Raw genomic sequence first — 15,677 nt, 5'->3', positions numbered from 1 at the left:
ATAGTGCAGGGAGCTATTTGCTTGAAAAGTAAAAGATGCATTTTGAAGTTTCAGTGAGCTATGTGTACTCATTTAACCCCTTGTGTGCCCCGCCCTTTCCCCGCCCTGTGCCGGGCGTTGAATTAGCGGGCGGGGTTCATGACGAGATAGTCTCGTCATGGGCACAGCGCAACCGCGGCCCATGATGAGACCATCTCGTCATGGGCACTCAAGGGATTAAATGTATGTGCTGAATTATACATCCAGCCTACACCCAGACTTAAATTTGAGATACCTAAGTACAAAAGCAGACAGACAGTGAAACACATAATGATGTACTACATTTACACATGTAATCACAGCCCGTTAAGTTAATGAATGTGTAAGTGGGTGTATGGATGAGTGATAGGGTATGTTAACACTATGAGTGAGTAAGTGTTTGCATGAGTTGCTGTATGATCAACCTCTCTTCAAAGTGAACACATGCAGTCTGAATAATGCCTAAGCTATATACATATCCACATCTAAACAAAATGTTTGAGTAGTTAAACATATGTAAAGTGACACTATATAATTAAGTGATGAATGTACTTTTCTATTATTTTGTTTTCAGATATCAATATCTAGTTATCTCCACAGAGTTACCATGCCAACAAAAACTCAGAGAAGAAGCAGCGGCAAAAAGAGCGTATCCCTAGAACTAAGAAACAAAAGGGGTGAAATGCAAAAATGATAGTCAACGAGAAAAAGCTTGCTGGTAAGAGGACCCAGATATTTCTTAAAATCTTTTGTGTAGAAATGGAAATAGTACAAAAAGAAGTAAAGAAAATGAAAACTATAACATTGAGTACTAAAGCACAAAAGTCACTGATGTAAAAAGTGAGAAGTCATTGAAAAAAGGAGACTTTAAACAGAAGGCAAGAGTTCAAGGAAATCAGAAATAGGATTTTCCATACTAGAGTAATTCAGAACTTGCTAGCATCTATGAAGAAATATAAAAGAAGAACACAAGAAATCACACAAAAAACTATATTGAAGGTGTAGTTGATAAGGCATTTGCTCTGAAGAGAAAACTATGTATCTTGATTTTAAAAAGAATGAATACACTGGACAAAATAGTGCTGTCTATGAGAAGACACAGCCAAAAGAAAAGACTAGTTAATAGAAGTAACTTTTCCAAAGTTTTCAGTGGTAAATAGATACATACTTCATGTACTGAGACTTTCTTTAATGAAGAAGGCTATTTCCAAGACAGCACATTAGTGCATGCAGTTGATGAATCTAGATGATGTTATGAGATAAGAAACAAAAATGATATTCCTGTTTCAAAGGTACCTAGAAATGTTGAGGAAGACATTGCTGAAGAGATGCAAGGAAGGTGTAGACAGGACCCTGTGTACAAATGGAATTGTAGTAGTGTTTGTAGTATTCATGAACAATCAATTGATATATTGAGACATTCCCTCTGCATGTTGCAGACGTTTTAAACAGAAAATACATAGGGGCAGATGTACAAGCCCCTTGCGCCTCTTTGCGCCGCCATTGCGTCTCTTTTTTTGACTCAATGGCGTGCAAACAATACACCCTATTTACAACGTGACTCATCTAGGGAGATGCGTCACGCTGTAAAGCCCTGTGTCACATTATACCTGCGCCAGGTATTGTGTATGCAGGGGGCGTTCCTACGCAGGAAAGCCTCGTAAAAGTGACGCAGTAAAATCTACCAGATTTCACTGCATCACTTTTAGGATGCCACTGGGTCAAAACCTTACGGCTGCTTGAAGCAGGCATAAGGAGTGGCGCAGTGTAGTGGGACTAGGCTACAAAATGCATTGCTGGAGTTGCGTCGTGCTTGCAACACGACTCCAGCAATGTGTGACATTTGCCCCAACTGATGCTTCAGAATTTCTGATGCATCTGTCAATCCATCCACCATGGTGCGATGTATTGTAAATACGGTGCATGCAAGGTGGCGCAACCATTTTTTAGGGTGGCGCAAAGAAAGTGACGCATCATTTTAGATGTGTAATTTTCTTGTAAATCTGCCCCATACTTTGTAAGGATTAAATCCGTGCAAAGTAAGAGAACATACTAATTAACAAGGACACTCACTAGCTTGGATGTCAAAAAAAGTGTATGAAAGCAGCTTTCACATTTTAGATGTGCACCATTCAATAATGAGAATTTTTGCTTTATTATGCAAAAACTCCTGCTCAATAAGAATAGCGGTAGCACACTGTTCACCAGCACTAATAACAATACTACAGTCTGTGAAATACATGGCCATTCTTGAAAATTCTGAAGCCATATCTGTTGTAGCAGTCTGCATCTCGTAAGGGACTTTCTGGCCAGAAATTGTTGCTGATGCCACTGATGTAGAGGGTCCTCCAGCTGCCCTCTTCTTGATTGCCAGTTAGAAAAGTTTTCTAGGATAGGTTTTAGGATGATAAATCATGCAGATCGCCCCACATGAATATATTTTGTTTGTCCCTCTAAAGAGGGTCTTGACACAGTTTGCCGCAGTTTTTGACTCCCCAGATGGGATTTAAAAACAAACCCCATGCCACACTTGTCCGGCTCCTGCTAAAAAAGTCTCCAGGGAAAATTAACCGCCTGCTCACAATAACGTTCTGGAATAGAACATTCAAGAAGGAGGAGTGGGTGTGTACTTCCTATTCAATTTGCCAAAAAGCATATTACCCAATGATATTACTTGCTTTCCCAGTCATGTGATAATCGCAGGGACCAACATAGTCGCTGTTAATGACATATTCGCAGTTACCGCTTGAAAGTGGAAATTCAAAAGTAGTTTTATTTAAAAATGGAAACAAAAGTAGAGCTTTTAATATCATAATAGTGAACAGCTAGACTGAGACTTGTTCATAAAATCTTTATATACATGTTTATTAGTTGTTGAAAAATACACGGTATCCACGATTACCAATATAATCGCGACTTTACATTTTGTTGGCGAAAACGGGAACTAAATAAAAAAGATTTTGTTAAAAAATTACTATAGGCAGACACTTTCAGACAAGAGAGCAGTAAACAACAAGTGTCAAATAGCAGCTATAATAGGTGTATATATGTGTTTTTATAGTTTCTGTAAAAACACGCAGTATCCGCAATGAATAAGGTCATCACGACTTCCGCTGTCCCATCAACCACAATGCAAATTAAAAAGTAAAAATTATTTTGTTAAAAAATGATTAAAGACAGACAACTTTAACAGGAGATCAGTAAAGAACTAGCATCAAACATCAATTAAAATATCTGTATATATGTTTTAGAGTTTCTGAAAAACACACAATGTCCCCGACTACCGACATCGCCGTGATGTCTGACGTCACCTCGAATTCTTTTAAGATGAGTTTTCTGGAAATTCACTACAAAAATATGAGTTTGAAAAGTACAATGACAAGGCTCTACTGGTAAATATACTGTAGAATGTGTCTATATATGTGTTTTATACTTTGTACAAACACGCTCTTCGTGTCTACCAAAGTCATCCCGATAAAGTTGTTAGTCGTGAATATACATTCTTTTTGTACAGGTGGATTCCTCATGAATTGATAATAGAGATAAACGTTAAAACAATACTTTACTAAATATTTAGACTTAACCTTTATATAAAAAAAATCTTTAGGTGTCTTTTTCAGTATGTGAAATACATTTGCTGATCACAGATTCTCCACAGTAAATGTGACAATGCTGTACCGACTCAAATAATTTTTTTAAATAAAACCAGTTATTAATGTACTTTCTGATAGACACATACAAAATTAAAATATGATTGGTATATAATATAAAAAACAAAGCTTACAGGGATGGTATAGTTAGGAATAGTGTTTAAAAAACCTTAGAAATTTACTGTAAAAAACAAAGGTTGCAGGGATGTTATAGTTAGGAATAGTGTAAATAAAATCTTAGAAATTCACCGTAAAGAACAAAGGTTACATCGATGTTATAGTTAGGAAATATAATTAGAAAATCCTTAGAAATTCAATGGAAAAACGAAAGATTACAGGGATGTTATACTTAGGCTGAAATTTATCTTCTCAAAACCTGAGAAATTCAGAAGTTAGAATTAGCTAAGCTAACTATAACTTGTGCCCCTGCAATGCACTGCTTATACCGTCTTCCACTCCTAGCAAAACTGATTAAAAAAATCATGATTACACAACTAAGTACCGTATTAGCTGAGACACAAGCCTTGGATCCCTCGCAATATGGCTTTAGAGAGGGACATAGTACCGAATCTGCTCTCTTTATGGCCACAGAGGAGATCAAGGAAACTGTTGATCATGTGGCACAGCAGCTCTGATCATATTGGATCTGTCCGTCACCTTTGATACGGTCCATCATGACATCCTGATGGATTGTCTAAAGGCTTGTGGGATTCAATCGAAAGCTTGGAATCTTTTAAGATCTTTTCTTTCAGACAGAGGACAAATGGTTGTTTCAGGTGAATATCAGTCTAAACCTTTTGAATTGCACTGTTGGGTCCCACAAGGTTCCTCCTTGAGTCCTACGCTTTTTAATGTGTACGTTTAATCATTGGCCCCCATTATCAGTGCATTTGGATTTGGTCTCACCTCGTATGCTGATGACACCTAAATTGTGGTGTCTATGCTACCTGGCCAGGAGGTGGGATTGGATAAATGCTTTCAAGACTGGGTGGTATGAGTGTGGAGTTGGATGGCAGAGAATTGCCTAAAACTCAATACAGGCAAAACCAAACTCATACTGTTTGGCAATGATGCCAACTTCTGGACACCTAACTGGTGGCCGGACTCGATGGGCACTCTCCCTATGTCTTCAAAAAAGATTACAAATTTGGGAGTTATAATGGATGAGAAACTTACCTTTGGTGACCAAGTAAATTCAGTGGCATCAAAAACAGCTTATGTGATTAGAACAGTCAGAAAAATACTGCCGTTCTTGCCCCCAGGTAGCCGGCAAAAAGTGGTAACGGCTCTGGTAATGTCGAGGATGGACTACTGCAACAGTGTTTACCTAAATATTCAACAAAGGATCCAGAATAAGCTTTTACTGCTGCAGAACGAAGCCGCCAGACTACTTACTGGCACGTCCAGGTTATTTCCCATATCTAAGGAAAAACAAAAACTGCACTGGCTCCCAGTAAATAATCAAGTGCTTTTTAAATCCCTCTGTTTGGTTTTTAAAGCACTTCAAGGGATAGGGCAAGACTATCTCAAATGGCAGTTCACTTGGTACATACCGAAAAGAACACTTCACTCACTGAGTGCCAAACTGGTCTAAGTACAACACATACAAAGAAAGCTTTGTGGGGTGATAGAGGTTTTGCCCTTTGTGAGGCAAAAGCCTGGAACGACTTGTTGTTTGACCTGAGAAATGCCACGGATCTCTTAACTTTCAGGAAGGGCCTAACAACCTGGCTATTTGCTAAATAAATACTCTTTTCTTCCGTTTCCTGCCCTAAGGAGTTGTAACTATCGCCAGGACACCCCCGGGTAACCGTTGCACATTAAACATATCATTAACATAACATAACATGACATCACATATTACATCATTCAGTACATGGTCAGTGACATTATTGATGACATCTCAAATTGCATCACTGAGAACATCAATGATCACATCATCCAGTGACTGTGAGTGTTTAAAAAAATGTTTGTGAGTGTTAAATATGTATACAAAGATGTACTGATGTATTAGTGGGTATATGGGTACCTGTGTATGGATGATTCAGTGGGTGCGTGACTGACTGAATAAAAGAGAGATTAGGTGTTTCAGTGAATATATGGATGAGTGACTAGGTTGTCTGAATGTCTGTATCAGTCTGTCAGTAGGTATCAAAGTGGCTGTGTGAGTTGGTAAGTGGGTACATGAATGGCTATATGGGTGACTCATTGGGTGTCTGAGTACCTGTATGGGTGTATGAATGTCTGTGCGGGTGGGCAAGGGAGTGTCTGACTGCCTGCAGGAATGAGAGAGTAGGTGAGGCTGTGTCTAAATAGGTTAGAGAGTGCATCTGTGAGAAGCTGTAGGGGTGAGTAGCTACATCTGCTGTCTTGAAAATTTCAGGATGATCCGTCAAGCGGGGGCTAAGAAAAAGGGGATCCCAAAAACATGTTTCCCCATGTTAATTTACCAGTTGAACTTGTGAACGGAATTACACCAAATTTGGGATTTGCTGTAAATCTGTTCAGTAGTTTTTGAATTAGTAAAGAAAATCTAACTTATACAAGGATCTGCGACCCCTCACTATCTCATGCTGAGATTTAAACCAAGAAGTGTTGACAGCCATCTTGGGTCTCAAATTGAGCCGAGCCTCAGAAAAAACATTAAAAAAAGGAAAAGGGGTCAGGGTAGAAATATCCTGACCATTTAGGCCTCTAGTGTGGTCTCACAGGGACCCACAATATGCATTACTTTTTTATTATTTTCAGTGGGACCCATGAATTAAAAAAAAACAAGTGTGGGCTCCTGAGCTTCATTTTCAATCAGCCTCTGGGTGGGCCAGGTCCCGGGGTCATTGGAATAATATGGTGGGGGTGCACAGGACCCCTCATGGGGCTTAATAATGCCCAGAGGACCACCCCTCCCTGGGGCTTATTTTTTCAAAACATGGGTCCTCTCAGACCCCCCTGGTCCCTAGGGATAATCGACATCCTGGGCTCAGATGCCATCATTAAAATGTGGGATCATCTTGGCCAAGGGGATCAATCAATCAATCATAACATTTGTAAAGCGCACTACCTACCCATGAGAGTCTCAAGGCGCTGGGGGGGGGCTGCGACTGGTCGAAGAGCCAGGTCTTGAGGAGTCTTCTGAAGGCCAGCAGGTCCTGGGTCTGCCGAAGGTCGGTGGGGAGCGTGTTCCAGGTTTTGGCGGCGAGGTAGGAGAAGGATATGCCGCCGGCGGTGGTTCTCCGGATGCATGGTACTGTGGCGAGGGTGAGGCTGGCGGAGCGGAGGCTGTGGGCGGGGGTGTAGAAGCTGAGTCGGTCGTTGAGGTATGCCGGACCGGCGTTGTGTATGGCCTTGTGTGCGTGGATGAGGTGTTTGAAGGTGATCCTCTTGTCGACGGGGAGCCAGTGTAGACCTCTTAGGTGGGGTGCCATGTGCCTGCGTCGGGGGACGTCGAGGATCAGTCGTGCTGAGGCGTTCTGGATGCGTTGCAGCAGTCTTAGGAGCTTGGTTGTTGTTCCTTCGTACAGGGCGTTTCCGTAGTCCAGTCTGCTGGTGGCGAGGGCCTGGGTGACGGTTTTCCTTGTGTCGAAGGGGATCCATTTGAAGATTCTGCGGAGCATTCGGAGGGTGTTGAAGCAGGACGCGGAGATGGCGTTGACTTGCTTGGTCATGGAGAGGGCGGAGTCGAGGATGATCCCCAGGTTGCGCGCGTGGTCGGTGGGTTCTGGGGCTGTTCCTAGCGATGTAGGCCACCAGGAGTCGTCCCAGGCTGATGGGGTGGGGCCGAGGATGAGGACCTCTGTTTTGTCTGATTTCAGCTTCAGCCTGCTGTCCTTCATCCATTCAGCGATGGCCTTCATGCCTCTGTGGAGGTTGTCTTTGGTGGTGTGGGGGTCTTCGTGAGGGATATGATCAGCTGGGTGTCGTCGGCGTAGGAGATGACGTTGAGGCTGTGTTGTCGTGTGACGTGGGCGAGTGGAGCCATGTAGATATGGAACAGTGTTGGGCCGAGGGAGGATCCCTGTGGAACGCCGCAGATGATCTCGGCGGTCTTGGAGCGGAAGGGTGGGAGGAGGATGCTCTGGGATCTGCCGGAGAGGGAGGATGTGGTCCAGGCCAGGGCCTTCTCTTGGATTCTGGCATCGTGGAGGCGTGCAGTTAGGGTGTGGTGGCAGACCGTGTCGAAGGCTGCTGATAGGTCCAGGAGGATGAGGGGGGCTGTCTCTCCTTTGTCCATGAGGATCCTGATGTTGTCGGTGGTGGCGATGAGGGCGGTCTCAGTGTTGTGGTTGCTGCGGAATCCGGATTGGGATGGGTCCAGGATGTTGTTGTCTTCGATGTAGTGGGTCAGCTGTCGGTTGACGATTTTCTCCGTGACTTTCTCCGGAAAGGGGAGCAGGGAGATGGGCTAGAAGATCTTGAGGTCTTTGGGGTCCGCCTTGGGTTTCTTCAGTAGGGCGTTGATCTTGGCTCGAAGGAGATGTTGATAGTTTTCCGGAGATGGGGTGCGATGGCTGTGCTGGCTTTGTTGAAGACGTAGGGAGGGCATGGGTCGGATGGGGATCCGGAGTGGATGGAGTTCATGGTCTTGATGGTGGCTTCGTCGCTGACGTTGGACCAGGTGGTCAGACGACTGATGCGGGTGGGGGTCGCAGGGGTGGTGGTCTTGGTGGCGGAGGTGGGGGTGTCGGTGTTGAAGCTGTCATGGATGTTGGTGAGTCGCACAGGTCTTGTGATGGTGGAATGTTGTTGGTGTTGGAGCTGGGGTTGGGGTTGGAGAGTTCTTTCACGATGTTGAAGAGCTCTTTGCTGTTGTGTGCGTTGTTGTCTAGGTGGTCCTTGAAGGCGGTCCTCTTCGTGGTCTTGATGAGTTGGTGGTGTCTGTGGGTGGCGTCCTTGTGGGCGGTGTAGCTGTCTGGTGTTCGGTGTTCGGTCACGGAGCCAGTTCTTCTCCAGTCTTCGACAGGTGCGCTTGGAGGTCCGGAGGTCTTCGGTGAACCATGCGGCTTTCTTGTTCGTGTGATTGGTTGCGGAGGTCTTGAGTGGGGCTAGGGTGATTTTGCAGTTGTTGATCCACTGTTTGAGGTTGATGGCGGCTGTGTCTGGGTCGGTGGGGTCTGCGGGTAGTTCCGGGGCGAGGGCGGAGGTCCGTTGGTCCTTGGTGATCTTGCTCCAGCGGCGGCGTGGCAGCTGTTGGGTGTGGTCTGTCCAGTGGGGTTTGGTGGTGTGGTTGAAGGAGACGTGGGGACTGGCAGAGAAGATGGGGTCCAGTGTGTGGCCAGCGGCGTGGGTGGGTGTCGTCACAAGCTGTTTGAGTCCGAGGTTTGTGAGGTTGTCGATCAGGGCGGTGGAGTTGGTGTCGTTGTTGTTCTTGAGGTGGAAGTTCTGGTCCCCTAGGATGATGTAGTCCGTGGAGGCCAGGGCGTGGGTGATGATGAGGTCGGCGATGGTGTCGCTGAACTGTGGACAGGGTCCGGGTGGTCTGTAAATGAGCGTTCCTCTGAGGGTGGTGTTGGGGTCGGTGTGGATCTGGAAGTGCATGTGCTCGGTGGTGGTGACGGTGTCGTCGGTGTTGGTCGAGACTCTGAGGGTGTCCTTGTGGATGATGGGGGGGCTTTCTGACCTCGGGGACCACCACCTCCCTGGAGACATAATCAATGTGTATTGGGGGCCTCAGGGACTTCCACCTTCCTGGGGGCCTCCCTCCTTGAGCCACAGATGGCCCTGGGGATAGCCACCCCAAATGGCCCTGAGTGGGACCTGGGGACCCAGAAAAGAGGCCATGCCCCAGGGAATTGGGTCCCCAGGGCCAAAATGGGCCCGGGAGAAGGACACGCAGCAGCCCTTACCCCCTTTCATCCACACTCTACAAATTTGCATCCTGGCGCACAACTCGTTTGCGGATGATGACTCCTTGAGGTCTGAGGGTCCTTGGGTCCAACTACCCCTCCTATTACCTCCAGTGAATCCTAAATAGGAGTCTCACAGGCAGGTCATTGGAAGCCACGCACCCTTTTTCCACCACTCTGCAAACATACCTCTTGGTGCACTATTGGTTGGGAGATGAAGTTCCTTTGGCTGCTGATGGTGCTTGGGGTCAACAAGTCCTCCTGTTATGTCCAGTACGTCCCACACAGTACAATTGCTGATAGATGGTCAGAGGCCCTGCCCCCTTTCCCTGTCACTCTACAAATGCCCCTCCTGGTGCACTATTGTTTGGGGGATGAAGTCCTCTTGGATTCTGAGGGTCCTTGGAGGCAAGGAATCCCTCCTGTTACCTCTAGAAAATCCCATACAGCGGGATTACTGAGAGCTGTTCGCAGGTCACAAATCCCTTTTTCCACCACTCTGCAAACAAGACTACTAGTTATAAAAACCATAGAAATTCTTAAAAAACAAAGGTTATAGGGATGTTATAGTTAGGAAATAGTTTTTAAAAAACCTCAGAAATTTACTGAAACAACAAAGGTTACAGTTGTGTTATAGTTAAGCTCAGATTTCACTCATACAAACCCTGTGAAAATTAGCAGTTATAGTTACCTACACTAACTATAACCTGAACCCCTTCAATGCACTACCCCTGACCTCACATATTACAATACGGATGACATTGTCAGTGACCCACTGACAAACCCACTCATACCACCCTAAAACCTCTTGTATACCCACTCACACACACACACAACCACTCACAAACACATTACCAGTACTCATATACTGGCTCACTCCTTTATAGAGGTACTCACACAACCATTCACTTATCGATACATCCACTTATGCAATGAATCACTTATTTGTAGAGCCATTGACTTAGCCACAAACTCACCCATACAGCTACTCACACACCCATGTATTTACCTACTCAGTCACACTTACACAACTATTCACTCACCCATATAGCCATTCAACACAGTCACTCACTCAAGCATGCAAACACATACACTCTCACTCTGACACTCCCAGACAACTACTCACATACCCATGTACACATCTATACAAACACTCATGCATCCACTCACTCACCCATATAGCCATTGACACAGCCACTCACTCATACACACACATATATATGGAGATAGATAGATAGATAGATAGATAGATAGATAGATAGATAGATAGATAGATAGATAGATAGATAGATAGATAGATAGATAGATAGATAGATAGATAGATAGATAGGTAGATAGATAGGTAGATAGATAGATAGATAGATAGATAGATAGATAGATAGATAGATAGATAGATAGATAGATAGATAGATAGATAGATAGATAGATAGATAGATAGATAGATAGATAGATAGATAGATAGATAGATAGATAGATAGATAGATAGATAGATAGATAGATAGATAGATAGATAGATAGATAGATAGATAGATAGATAGATAGATAGATAGATAGATATAGACACCAGCCTCCAACTGGTCACAGCTGGGAAGGGCTAAAAGATGTGTGCTTATCAGGGGGTTTGTCTGCCAACGTAGGATTGAGATCAGAGCCTTTTCAATGGGCTACTGGTCATGAGCAGTGCCCAGCTACCACTGCACACAGCTCATGAGCATCTGTGCTTGGCTGAAAGCTGTAAGAGGAAAGGAAGAATGAAAAGAATAATCAAGATGGATGAAAGAAGAGAAAGAAGTAGTGAATGAATGATCAATTGTTGTATGTATGTGTGAATAGGTTTCTGGATTGATGGTAAAAAGCATATATGGATAGACAAAAAGAAGACATAAATATGGAGCAGAGGGAGTATGGATGATAGGCAGACAGAAAAATGGAATAAAGCAAAGAAGGAAAGACAGAACAAGAGGAAAAATGAAGGCTAGGTAGAAGGAAGGTAAAATAACTGAATGAATTTTAGAAATATACAGAATGAATGATACAAAGAAAAAGATGAAAAGGAAAAGAAAGGATGAGGAACATTTCGAAGAATGGAAAATGGATACGGAAAAGCAAGGGAACAAAGACAAAATTAAGAAGAGAGATAAACAGGATAGATAGTGAAAGAAATAGAATAGCAAAAAATAGCATAAATAAGACAAGGACATCACTATGAAAAGACTGAAACTGTGAAAAAAGGTAGAAAGAAAAAAAAAACATGAAAGCAAGTAGGATGAAAAAATAATTAAATATGACCAGAACAAATTGAAAGTTTGAATGAAGGATAAATATATGGAAGTCAATATTGTGAGAAGGAAATACAGATGGGAGAAAGGAGAAAATTAAAGATGGTTAGAAAGAAGATATAAGCAAAGGTAGATGCAAAAATGATTGAATAAATAAAATGGAAAGAAAGAATGACATGAGAAACATGAGAGAAATATGTAAACAAAGAAAGATACAGTGGAGGATTTCACACCATTAAACTTCCTTGGGTTATAGGAACTTTGTTTCTCAGAAGTGCTCTGTCAGTGCTGACTGTAAAAACCTAATTCCTTTTTGGTCAATGTATTTAAAAATGGTTCTGTGAAATGTCAACTTCTTTCTCAATATTCCTTGAAAGGAGAGAGTTCTTAAACATCTCTGACAGAGGACTTTAACACAGCTGCAAGCCCTTGGTAAATAAGAATATTTCATGCGTACCCCACTCAAGCTGTCTAGAAGTTCGCTATTTTTGGGCCAAATTTAAGGTGAAAAATAGACCAGTTGGTCACATATTTTTCAACATTTCTCTAAATAAAGGAACAGCTCTTCTTAACACTCTCACCACTGACCTAATGAGGGTTAGGCTTCCTTCATTTTCATTCACTTTCTTAGTGCCATTTGAGGGATAGCTCAAAATGTGTGTCTCTTTATTTTTATCACAAGTTTTATGTCCATTTTCTGTAATGAATGCGGTGGTTGAACAGAGTGATTGTCAATGAATCTAAAGTAATTGAGACAACATAGTGGTAGTGTAGGGGTCTCTTCTGTCAGCTTGGACACCAGTTTCTGTATGAAGAAAGGATCTGAAGTATGTGGGTCGCCCATTATCTGTGATGAGTCCTCATACACATCCAGCATTTGATCCATCCTGCAGAGTACAACTGGTGCTCTGTGAGATTTCAGTGCAGGGTATGGCCCCACCCTCGGGGGCTTATCTACATGAAATTGGTGTAGGGCAAGGCTTCCTGCTGTGCTGCCCTACACTAGTTTAAAAGGGCAGGAATGCACAGTATTGAAAAGCTATGGTGTATTGCTGTCATTTCAGCCAGTGCACAATTGTCCCCTTGCACTATGGCTCGTTCTTACACAAAAATAATCACGAAAGACAGCTCATTTTCCACATGTGCTGCAGAATGCTGCACATGTGGAAAGAGGAAAAAATAGGAGAAGTGTAAAAATGTCTCCTTGTACGCCTTCTCTAAGGAGGCAAAAGTGTTTGCCATTGCCCCAGGCTTACCTAATTCTTTTTTTTGTAAATAGATGTTATTGGTTGTCATATATACATTATACATACAACCATATAGTTGTTACTGGTAAAGTTATCACTTATCTACTCAGATCTGCATAATTATGTAAGTAATATGTAATCAATACCTAGCCTTCCCCCCAAGATCCCTCCCATGAGTAAGTAAAGTATTACAGAAATGAAAGTAAGCAGCATGAATTGCACCACATATAGGGTAAGGAGACATTAGACACTTACAGTTAGGCATCCATTCCTAGCAATTACTTAAGGGTGCACAGTACAAGCCAGAGTAGCAGAGACATTCCCCATAGAGAGATAATCATGGTGATCTTCTGGGTGTATCCGGTTCAGGGTTGGATAAGCTATCTACCAGGACTCCCCAGGCGCAGGTAACATCAATTTTTACCTGGTCTCTTCGGGCTTTTTTCTTAAGCGTATTCTCCCCTCACAGCCTGCTCATTTGATTATTTCTCTTCGCAACGTGTGCACTCAGAACCCCCAGTTGTCTTCCAATTCCTCGCGATTTCCCGTTTTGCAAGGATAAACACTAGATCTTGGAACTTGCTTGCAACTTTCGTCTTGATGTGTGGGAAAACCATCACAGAAAACAATGCCCCTGGGTATGGGGAACCTCTCCTTTGATGACCTTATCAATAGTGTGTAAGGTCTCAGCCCAGAATGTGTTCAGTATGAGGCATGCCCAGAACATGTGAAGGATGTGTGCCCCTCCCTTTCCTCATCTAGGACATGTTGCGTCAGTTACCTGGAATTATATGCCTATGCTCTGCGGGGTCAGATAGGACCTATGGTGGACATAGTATTTAATGAGCTTGAAACGTGCATAGCCATAGACCTTAGGTGTCCTGTCTAAGATATTATACGAGTCCTTTGCTGTATTAGGGAGGCTAACTCTTCTTCCCTCCTAGATCACAGCTTGTTTTAACAGCTGTTGCTGGTCTGTGCATAACTCTCTATATAAGCAGCGTTTAATGGTGCCTGCAGGGCAGAGCCATATATTTACAGCTCAGCGATATCAAGAGGGTCAGTGGTTTCTTTGTGAAAATGTTTGCGAATTGCTGTCATGAGCGATCAGTGTAGTAGAATGTGTCCCCAGGGTAGGTCGAATTTTGCATGGAATTCCTCAAATGGGAGCACTTCTCAATCTCTAAAGAGATCACCCACTTTTGTTCCCTGTCCCATCAGATAACCAGCAAAAATGACCCTACACAAGTACACATATGCCATCTAGTATTATGTTGAGTAACATAGTCCATGTTATGAAGTCTTCACCTAGTCATCACTTCATACATATAATGCCATTACGGCCTGGGATAAATCTTGCTAGATCTGTGTGGATCAATGTAGGGATTACGGCTAGAGCTTAGCTGCTATAATCTTACTCAGAATTTTGTAATTGATGATGAGCATCAATAGCGGTCAATAGGCTGATCGATCATAGGCAGGTTTACCCCGCTTTAGGATGGGGGTTATCACTGCTTCTATAGTAGTGTCCGATACGGATCCGGTAGCCTTGGCTGTCATGTATAGATCAACCAATCTTGGTATTATCTCAGCAGAGTATGGGCCATAAAATTCCACCAGGAAACCATCTGTGCCCGGGGTCATAGTTAGTGGTGGGCGGAATTTGCAAAATTCACTTTTGCAAATTATCGCGGAATTTTTCAAAATCTCCGCAAACATATGGAAATATCGCGAAGATGCGGAAGTTTTTTTCCCGCCCGTTCATGGTATTTTCTGCGTGGTCGCGGCTACCCAACTTACCCATGCGGATGCTCGCAGGCGCGGCCATCTTGTTTTCACTTGTCTCGCGGTGCATGATCGCGCGAAGAAAGACGTGATCGTGCGACGAATGACGTTACTGCTGGCATGAACTGTCGCGAGACAGCGCAAATGGCTACCAACAATCCAACATCTCGTGGAGAACGCAACCGGATCGGGAAAACTTGTCGGCAAACATAGGGATTCAGGTAAGGCGATCACGCGCACGTGAGAATGTATTATTTTACAGCGCAAGCAAGCAAAAAATTTCCGGTAAAATGCGGATTGCGTAAATTTTTACATTTTCGCGCTCTCCACGGAACGCGAAAATATCAAATTATCGCAATTTCCACGAGCGGAACGGAATTTGAGCCCAGGCCTAGTTATAGTACATGCCATTTCAATAATGGCAGAGGTTATTTTGTCTGGAGTAATATCCCCACCAAGATCTCTTGCAACCTTGAGTTGTTGCAACAGCAATGTATTGTTGCTGTGTCTTGTAAGGTAGAGCCTGTATAAAGGTTGGAGTAGTAACAGGTAAATATGTCATTGATAACCTAATGCAAGTAAATTCTGTTACACCCTTTGTCTTTCAATTCATTATTGCTGAACTATGCTTATCTGGGTTGACTAGCAAAGCCAGTAAAAACCATTTTTATCTCACTCAACAATGGATTCTATCCATATACTGCTTGTATTTGAAGCATCTAAGTCCATATATCTGCAACAAAACCTCCTCTTTAGCTTCCAGGAGTTTAGATTATAGCTGAGGATTGCCGGTCGTTGGGTCTTTTTTCTCTTAAGGCTCTCTCAGCAGCTTGAACTTCACCCAAAAGTTTGTGCCTG

The sequence above is a fragment of the Triturus cristatus genome, chromosome 5_2 (assembly GCF_964204655.1).
Source record: "Triturus cristatus chromosome 5_2, aTriCri1.1, whole genome shotgun sequence".
Classification (NCBI taxonomy): Eukaryota; Metazoa; Chordata; class Amphibia; order Caudata; family Salamandridae; genus Triturus; species Triturus cristatus.
The sequence above is the reverse complement of the archived record's forward strand: the minus strand, read 5'-3'. Positions refer to the sequence as shown.